This window comes from Nannospalax galili, unplaced genomic scaffold (assembly GCF_000622305.1).
Source record: "Nannospalax galili isolate Female #2095 unplaced genomic scaffold, S.galili_v1.0 scaffold591, whole genome shotgun sequence".
Lineage (NCBI taxonomy): Eukaryota > Metazoa > Chordata > Mammalia > Rodentia > Spalacidae > Nannospalax > Nannospalax galili.
Genome location: NW_008330926.1, coordinates 536,088 through 544,955, shown reverse-complemented (window position 1 = coordinate 544,955; position 8,868 = coordinate 536,088). Strand labels below are relative to the sequence as shown.

The following is an 8,868-nucleotide window of genomic DNA, read 5'->3' as shown; positions in this document are numbered from 1 at the left end:
CGGGGGATGGGTTCCCACAGCTCCCCCTTTTATTTAATATGAATAGGCCCCTGTCTTAGGTTGTCCAGGTCGTTAGCGCATATCTTACCCATTGTGGAGGAACCTGCTCAGGCCTCACAAGTCCGCTGTCTTAGGTTGATATGCACCCCCTAGATCTTACCCGTCACTGGGTACCTATTTTTCTGTAGATTTAGCCAAATTTGTGCTGAGAGATTCTCTGCTGATAGTGTCAACAGCACCTGTCGGGTATACATATGGCTCTGAATTTGCCTCTTGCGTAAGTGGCAAAGAAGCACCAAGGCTAGAACCACAGCGCCCTGGACCAGGAGGCCTAGGGCAATGGATCCACTCCATTCCTTAAACAGTTTTCCAACTACATGGAGACCCTTTACAAAAGCCTCCCTGGACACGGGAGGAACTCTTGTTTCATTTATAGATATGATTTGTTGCGTCAGCTGACGAGTATAATTTAGAAATTGTTAATATCATGGTCCTTGCAAGAACTCATTGAGCTCCTTCACAGCTACTGAGGCATTACGTACCTTAGCAGAAGTGACACAGATATGGGTAAAGGTAGGAGAGCAGGCTAACATATGCATATCCCACAATGCATCAACTTGTTCCTGTAACAGAGCGGTTGATTTAATTTTAGGATGCCCAGCTGCCGTAAAGAATTTATCTTGCCCTGAGTATCAAGGGCCTGTGCCACCTGTCCCGATAGTTTGTCCACAGTCTCAGCCATGACAGCCATTAGAGCAAGAGCTAGTCCAGCTGCAGTGGCGGCTGCGGCAGACACAGTGACTGTTGTGATGATTGCTGTGGTGATTCCAAAATCCCTCTTCTCCCTTATGAGGCGAACCGGGTAGCTGCCCAGCACATTGACTGGCATCGGGATGATGCCCGGGACCCGTACCAGGATAGCCGAGCTCGCGGGACCCCAACAGCTTCACAGGTGGCACGTTTTCTCACTGCAGTTTAAGGTATTATTAATCTCTGAAACAGAATCATTAGTGACTAGGAAGAAGAAAGGGGGAAACACGCAAGGGTCGGAAAAGGGGGTTATATTTTTACTATGCGATGTGTTTTTAAACTGGAGGCTACCCTCAAAGGTGGCAGAGGTAGTCCAGGAAATAGTGCTATTGAAATAACGTGCTTCCCTCACTACTAGAGGGACAGCATCAATGCAGGCATAAGGTCTGCAGAGGAACATCCCTGCAAAAGTAGGGATCCCTCCCCCATCATCATAGGGTTTCTGTAATGAAAGGGGGATGCTTGTGTGGTACTATTTTTAAATGGAAGCCGAGGTCCATACCACCAGAGGGGGTAGTCTGAGGTATTAAGTCGCCAAGGCTCTTTGGTCACATAGTCAGCCTATAATATAGGGACAACAGCCTCAAATTGTAGGGGGCCAGGCCAACACTGAGGCCCCAGCAGAGGAGGTAAAGAAAGACCAGTTTAATTACGGTTTAAATTGATGGGACCCCATATTCCTTCCAGCCCAAGCACAGGAATTGGCCTGAAATTCTCCGACTGACCAATTACTGAGGACAATGCAAGGCCCTAAGAGGGAGCTACTGCTATTAAATAAAGAAATATTAAGAACCTTAGAAAAGCAGAGGGCATTGGAGAGATCAAAACTGCCTGTAATATTACCCATTTCCCAACTCACAGTTATAGCAGCCTTCCCTAATGTGTAGTTGGTACTGACCACTGTTGGCCAGACAAAACTGTCAATTTCCACTGGCATCAACTGCTCTCCTCATCCTCAGAATCTCCACCTGAGGACTCAGGGGTCCCAGAATCTTCCCCACCCTCAGCCTCCAACACTTGGAGTGACTTTTTAGATTTTTTTTCTTGGGCCCCCTCAAAAGCCACTTTACCTCGGCTAGTTGTTCTTTCATTTTTGCATTATCACTAAGGAGTGCGTCCCGTACCCGTCTCCATAAAGAAAAGGTGGCTATAGGGATGCTCTCGGGGCCCTTTTCATGTAAGACTTTTCATAAATCCTTCTTGACCTCCTCCCAATCCTGGATATTAAGACACCCCCCCCCCAGAATATATAAACCATGGACTGCTCTGTTATAAAACCTTTATAAAATCCTTAGCTGTGCGTGTCTTAATACCAGTTCCCTGTTTCTTTAGCAGTTCCAATAACTGGTCTTTTAACAGAGGAGTAGACCCTGTGGTCCCCATATCACCAATTCACCCCCTTACCTGCCAGCCGGCTCCCGGTGGTCCTTCAGCACTGTCCCTTCTTTCCCGATCTCGGTGGGACCTCCACTTGTAGCGCCAGCACTACAAATCACACTCAGAGGTTGGGCGAGGGGCTGAGGACTTGAAAAAGGACAGTCAGCGGGTCATTCGTGTGGAGAGAATTCTCTTTATTGCCAGAACAGCCTGCTATATATATCGCTCCTCAGCCCAGTCTAAAAGTCCCAGACAAGTGGAAAAAACACCAGGGCTCTGCCTCAGCTCCAGAGAAGCACAATAACAGGAACTTGTGGGTGGGTCATGTGGTACTGAGTGTTCCGGTAACTGTGGTCAACAGCCAGGGTGCAACCCAAGGTCAGCAGAGAATCGGGGGATGGGCTCCCACAGATGGGTGTATCTGTGTCTTGCAGTGCCTGAGGAGGTCAGAAGAAGGTGTCAAATCCCCTGGATCTGGAGTTATTGACAATTGTCAGCCACCATGTGGGTGCTGGTAATCAAACCCCAGTCCTCTGCAAGATCAGCCAGTGCTCTTAACTGCTGAGCCAACTCTCCAGCCCCGAAAGACAGAGATGATTTTTAAAGGGCTATGGACGGTATTTTATACTTGTAAACACTTAGGGTATGGGGAGCTCCACTTTCTGGAATGGAGTCCTCTGATGCTCAGCTGTCTACCAACAGCTTCCTGCCCAGAAGAGCAGCACCCTCATCTCAGCTGTTTGGAGAGTCTCAGAACACCATGGGAAGGAATGCATGCAGCAGTTGTCAGTGCCTGGGAGGCCCCAGACAGTGCAGTTATGGCCAGTGATCCTGTACTGCGACCCTCAGGGAGTCTTAAGGGCAGTGTTGTGGCCATGCTTGGTAGGGAGCTGTCAAAGAGCTCACTGATGTCCTCCCATTTGTCTGTTTTTTTTTCCACCTGGAACTTGCTACATAGACCAGGATTAAAGGCATATGCCACCACACCAGGCCCCATTTTCCTTTTTGAAGGAGGAAAAGGAGTGGTATTCACACTTCACGTTTAGAAGTGTTGGTAACCTAGGAATATCTGTGAAGATATGTCAGGGAAATGGCAATCACTGGTATTGTTGAGGACAGCTATGTCAGGATTCAGGGACCTGCCCTCCTCTTGGAACACGAAAAATTAAGTCTGTCTCCCAATATAGCCAAGGGAAGAGGGGACTGCGTGATGGGACAAGCTTTCGTTTTCTAGAGGTCACTGGGAAGGCCTGCTGCCCTTCACTGAAAGTAGCAGAAGCATGAGCCCAAGAAAACCACATGCCTATGGACAGTCACACACTGCTTGTTCTTGATATTTGAGGAGTGATACATGAACCTTTGAAGTGTTCCTCAATGGATAGCCACCGTCTGTTAGAAGCCCTGTCATGCGTAGACACTGGCTTCAGAATGTGAGATGGGAATGAATGACTGTGGACAGGTGGAGCATCTGTGCAGGCAAAGAGCCTCAAACAGAATGTGGAGACTTTTCCCAGTTGTGGGGCTGATTGGGACTGCCACTGACTCTTTGTGGACAAGTCATGTCTCCTCTCTATGCCTCGGATTCTTCATCTGTGAAAAGGATAAGATGATTCTCTGACCACTTCGGGTAATAATTCAGTTTCTTGTTACAGGAGAGTGGAGACTCAACTGGGAGACTATAGCTTTCAGGCCAGCAGATGAATTGTACTGAATGACCAACGAATAATCATTGTCATAGCCAAAGAATGACTGGGAATTACCTGCATACCACAAGTGTATCAGCTGGGGCCTGCTGCATAACAAGCCACCATACAACCACATTATTTTTCCTATGTCTATGGGTCAGCTGGGTGATTCTGCTCAACTCTGAGCTGGACTCAGGCAAACATGACTATGATCACTTTATGTCTGTGTTTGGTCAGCTAGCAGGTTGCAGGAGATGCAATTGTCAGTTCTCTCATACGTTCCAGCAGCCTAGCCCAAGTCTGGTGGCCATAACAGATGCCCGAGAGAGAGAAAACAATGCTCTGAAATCCTTTGTTGGCATGGAGTTTGCTAAGCTTCCATTGTCTCATGAAGATCAAGAATTACCTCTTCAGACCCCACCTGCCTGCGTTGCTCAGAGCCCAGAGTGGGGACAGTCCCTGCAACCTGCCCATGCCATTTCCTGCCATCACAGAGTATCTTTTAGAATGAGGGGTGGGCAAGTGGTTCCACTGGAACCAAAACAGCATCTCTTTTCATGTGTCCAGGAGAGCAGCAAGGAAAGTACCAAGAAAACCTCCAAGGTGCAGAAGGGGCTGACTTTCAACTTTGCACATTAAAACGGATGAACCAACATTCATGATCTCAACCCTACTTGAACTGGGGCCAGAGAATTTGAAGAAATAAAAAGGCTTGGTGTTAGATAAGTTAGTTTTTGAATAGGTATCATCCAGCCTTAGCCACCGGGAAAAAGAATGCGGTCTGGTGGCCACACTGCACAGCCAGGTAGGGGACAGGTGTGGAAGAAGCTAAGCCAGCTGGAGAATAGCTGGGTGGGGGGGTGGGGGCAGTTATTGCTACTCTTGCTCAAAAGTTTGGTCTCATTTTTTATAGCTGATCATTTTTTTCTAATTTCCCTACTTTTAAAATGTTTCCTTTCCACAACAGCCTAATTAATCAGCCGTGCTAAAGACAACAAGAGGTGAGCTGTGGGACACTTAAAAATGAACTTTATGAGACAAAAAAAATGAGTCATTATCTCTATTTCATATTTGAGGGTAAGTTCCACAGTTAATAAATGGCAGCAAGGGCCAAACTGAAATGCCTAATCGCAAGGTCATAGCTAGCTCCTTTATCCTATGATTCTTGCTTTGGGTTGTGCAGAGCCCCATAGGTGTGAGTATATGGAACAGCTGCACAGCACAGAGAGATGCAGGCAGAGTGCCCACAGCTTCCTGGCACAGGAAAAGATTTACAAGGGAGACTCAAGACAGAGATATGGATGCATGGAGGCTTTGGCTCTTCAGCACCCCCTGAAATGTCTCCTGGGGTAGGAGTACTCATTAAGAAAGCCCAGATCGAATGGATGATGGCCTACTAGACACTTCAGATTCACAGCTTCCCTTCAGAAAATAAGTGTCTAGTCTTACTATAAATTAAAAAGATACTGAGGCATACAGATACCGTGAAGTGTGATTACGGGACATTTGCTATTCAGGGCCAAGAGAAATCACAAGTGGGTCCCTAGACACGGCCTCAGGAGCTGCTGAGAAAGCATAGTTAAGCATTCTGGAAGGGAGGGTCTGTGATGTTCACCAGCTACTCAGAGGGGGGTTCTAATTCAGGCACGGCCTCATAATGATCTTGATTACCTCTTCATGCCCTATCTGCCTAGCTTTGCTCAGCGCCCAGAGAGGGGAGGAGGTTCCCTGCAAGCAGCTCATGCCATTATTTCCTGCCATCGCTGTCTACCTCTTAGAATGACGGGTGAGCAAATGGTCCCACTGGAACCAAAACAGAACATCTCCGTTCCTGTGTCCCAGAGAGCGGCAAAGGAGAGTACCAAGAACACCTCCAAGTGCTTTGAGAAGTGCTGAAGGGGTTGATTTTTAAATTTGTACATTCAAAGACAACTAATTTTCAGTTTCATTGCATCCTCCAAAATGGGCTTTATCTCAGAACAGCTTATGCATTCTATGTCCTGTGGAACACACAAGATGGGGTTTAAGGACCCCCATAGGTGTGAGTGTACAGAAGACAAAGCCCCAAGTTTGTGTCAAAAGAAATCCTCTAGTGTCACCTGGTGGCTAACTCCTGTTACTGCCTGTTTCACATCCCATTTGCACCTCATTATTAATTTCTGAATTATAATGGGATTCTCAAATTTAAAGTAGTTTTAACTCCACCTCCTTCATCTACATGTGAGTTGGTGCTCAGAGACTTTGTACTCTGTATATGTGGTGTTAATGGCAGGGCCGTGATGCCCAGTCTCAGGTCTTCTCTCTCATGGCCAAGCTTTTTCCAACTCTGTGTAGTACCTCCAAGTATGAGTTCCCTTACCCCAAGAGGTGAATGGGGGATTTTTATGTTTTTAATTGAATTTTTACAATTTTCATATGTATAATCTGATGGTCTTTAGCTCTCCTCCCCATCCCCACTTCCCCTTATTGCCCCCTCACCCAATTTAATGTACTCTATATATAACAAGGTCTATAACGTCTTAATTTGTTTCTCCAAATGTCCTTGAGTGTGGGTCCATCCATTGAAACCTGATTAACCTACCAAGAGTCCCATGCTTGAAAGAGGCTGTCCCTGCCCCTCCCAGCAGCCATCTGTTGCACAGTTGAGGAGTGTTTTTTCTTTAAGACTCAGAAAAGCAAAACTGTAAAGAAGGCTAAATTAGGAATAAATGAAATAAGGGTCCTTCATAATGTCTGGGACAGAAACCAGACAACTGAGGGTACTCGCTAGCCAGGGGAGAGAGTGATACTTGGAAATGGTCCTCTCTCAAGAAGCTTTACTGAGGAAGAACATGGAGGGAGGCTGGAGGTCAGCTGGGAAGAGTGCCCCCTGCTGTGGGGCTGAGCAGCCACCGCAGCGGGTACAGGAGCAGAGCTGGAGAAACAGGCTTCCCAGGACCCGACAGGGAAGGGCTCCAGAACCCAAGGCAGGAGAACGGCCCTCCTCCCCTCAGCAGGTGTGTGGAAGAGAAAAGTGGGAGCAGAAGTGGGTTTGTAGGTTGACTACAGGTCAGGAAAACAACTTTTTGAAGTGTCGCACTGCAAGATCTCAGTAAAATCTGAATTAACACACATCTGGCTTCAGTAACTGAATGACAACTCAAAAGGACACTGGGAGTCTAGAGCAGGGAGCTCAAACCGGCTTCAGTGACATAAATGTAAATTCTGCCATTGGATTTAAAGTTGGTTGCGCAGTACTGAAGGATAACTTGGACTAACAGCAGCCAACCACTGAGAAGTTAATGGATGCTATTCTCTATTATAGTGTGAATCAGAAACATCCCCTACAGTTTCAATTAGAAACTTTTGGATTCTAGGTTTTGGCACCATTTTGAAGCACATAGACTTTCAGACGGTGTGGCCGGATGGCCAATGAAGCAACTCTAGAGTGAAGGCAGAGATTTGGCTTGGTTTTGGTTGTCTGTTTTTGCTTGCAGTCTCTGTTTCCTGGCCCCCACTATGAGAAGTCATCACCTCTAGTGCCTCCTTCCACGTACAGAGTCACAGACCCCACCATCCCTTCCCCACCATCATGGACTGAAATCATGAGCCAAAATAAACCTTTCTTCCCTTAAGTTGTTTCTGTCAAGTATTTGATCACAGCAATGCAAAAATAACTACATTCTCTGCTTGATAAAAAAGGTTATGTCTTTAGAAATCATTTGTTTGCAAGCAATAGCATTTTGAGCATAGGTTGAAACCAGTTCTTTGGGGTCACTGTATGAATGCTTTGCCTGAACGCATGTGTTCCTATGGCATGCAATGTCTGCAGAGGCCAGAAGAGGGCGCAGGTCCTCCTGGAATTGGAGTTACAGATAGTTGTGAGCCACCATGTGGGAGCTGGAAACTGAACCCAGGTCCTCCGAAAGAGCAGCCAGTGCCAAGCCATCTCTCCAGCCCTGAAATTGTCTCTTAAAAAAAAAAAAAAAATAGGGGTCTGAAGAAATGGCTTATCAGTTAAGAGTACTGAGAGCTCTTGCAGAGAACCTGGGTTCAATTCTCAAAACCGGCATGGTGGCTACCAACCATCTGTAACTCCAGTTCCAGGGGCTCTGACACCTTCTTCTGACCTCCACGGGCATTGCACGACACAGGTGCATTTACACACATGCAGACAATCCACTCATATACATAAAATAAAAATAATAAATAAGCTGCTTCCCCGGGCCTGCAAACCCACCGGTCTCTCTTCTGGGTAAGTCCAGCACCCTCTGGCCTTGACTCCCCCAGCCTCATTCACCCTCCCATCTCCCCCGCCTGTCTCTCCTCCTAGCTGGGGTACTGTCCCATTCTTGTCTTGGCACCCCAGACACTGAGGGAACCACCACTGCTTCTTGATCCTTTGCATCCAGACCAACCCAGTTTCTTCTTGCTGTCCCCAGGAGCCCTCTGGGTCTGGTCCTGCCCTCACCTCCCTCTGCTTCCCTGGGCTGCACAACCTGCCAGCCTCTTCCATGGACACCAGGGTTGACCTCTCAGCTTCCTGATCCTTTCCATCCAGACCAACCCAGTTCCTCCCTGCAGTCCCCAGGAGCCCTTGGGACCTCTTCCCACCACCATCTCCCTTTCCATCTTTGTGTGGCATGGCCACAATGCCTGAGACCACCATCTTTCCTGGGCCCTGCTCCCAGGCCAGTCCAACCTCCAAATTCCTGAGGACAACATCTTCCCTGGAGGAATCCAGACCTTAGGAGAAACTCTGAGAGCATCTGATCCTCATCTGACTTGGGCCTCTGTGGGAACTCCTGAAGACAAAAGCAATCTGGCCACTCCAGTATGAAATCAAAAGAGAGAAACGGAAGCTTAGAGGAAACAGCTTTTGATGCCCAAAAAGTAAACCACAAAGACACATAAACTTTACAAAAAGAAGTAGACCTGAACTTGAAGGCTTGAGTCTCACACAAGAATCAGAGACTACAAAAGAAATTCACACGTCGAAATCACAGAGAAAAAATAA

The 8,868-nt window shown here is 47.3% G+C and overlaps 1 long non-coding RNA gene across 1 annotated transcript in view; it reads right to left on the bottom strand.

Moving 5' to 3' along the window:
- Nucleotides 1-325: 325 nt before the first annotated feature.
- The window catches only part of LOC103750154, a 58,274-nt gene continuing 49,731 nt past the window's right edge, over nt 326-8,868 (bottom strand). The window contains exons 5-6 of the long non-coding RNA XR_003847130.1: nt 2,215-2,334; nt 326-968 (exon numbers count right to left, since the gene is read on the bottom strand). This is a non-coding gene — a long non-coding RNA (uncharacterized LOC103750154). The remainder of the gene's footprint in view (nt 969-2,214; nt 2,335-8,868) is intronic.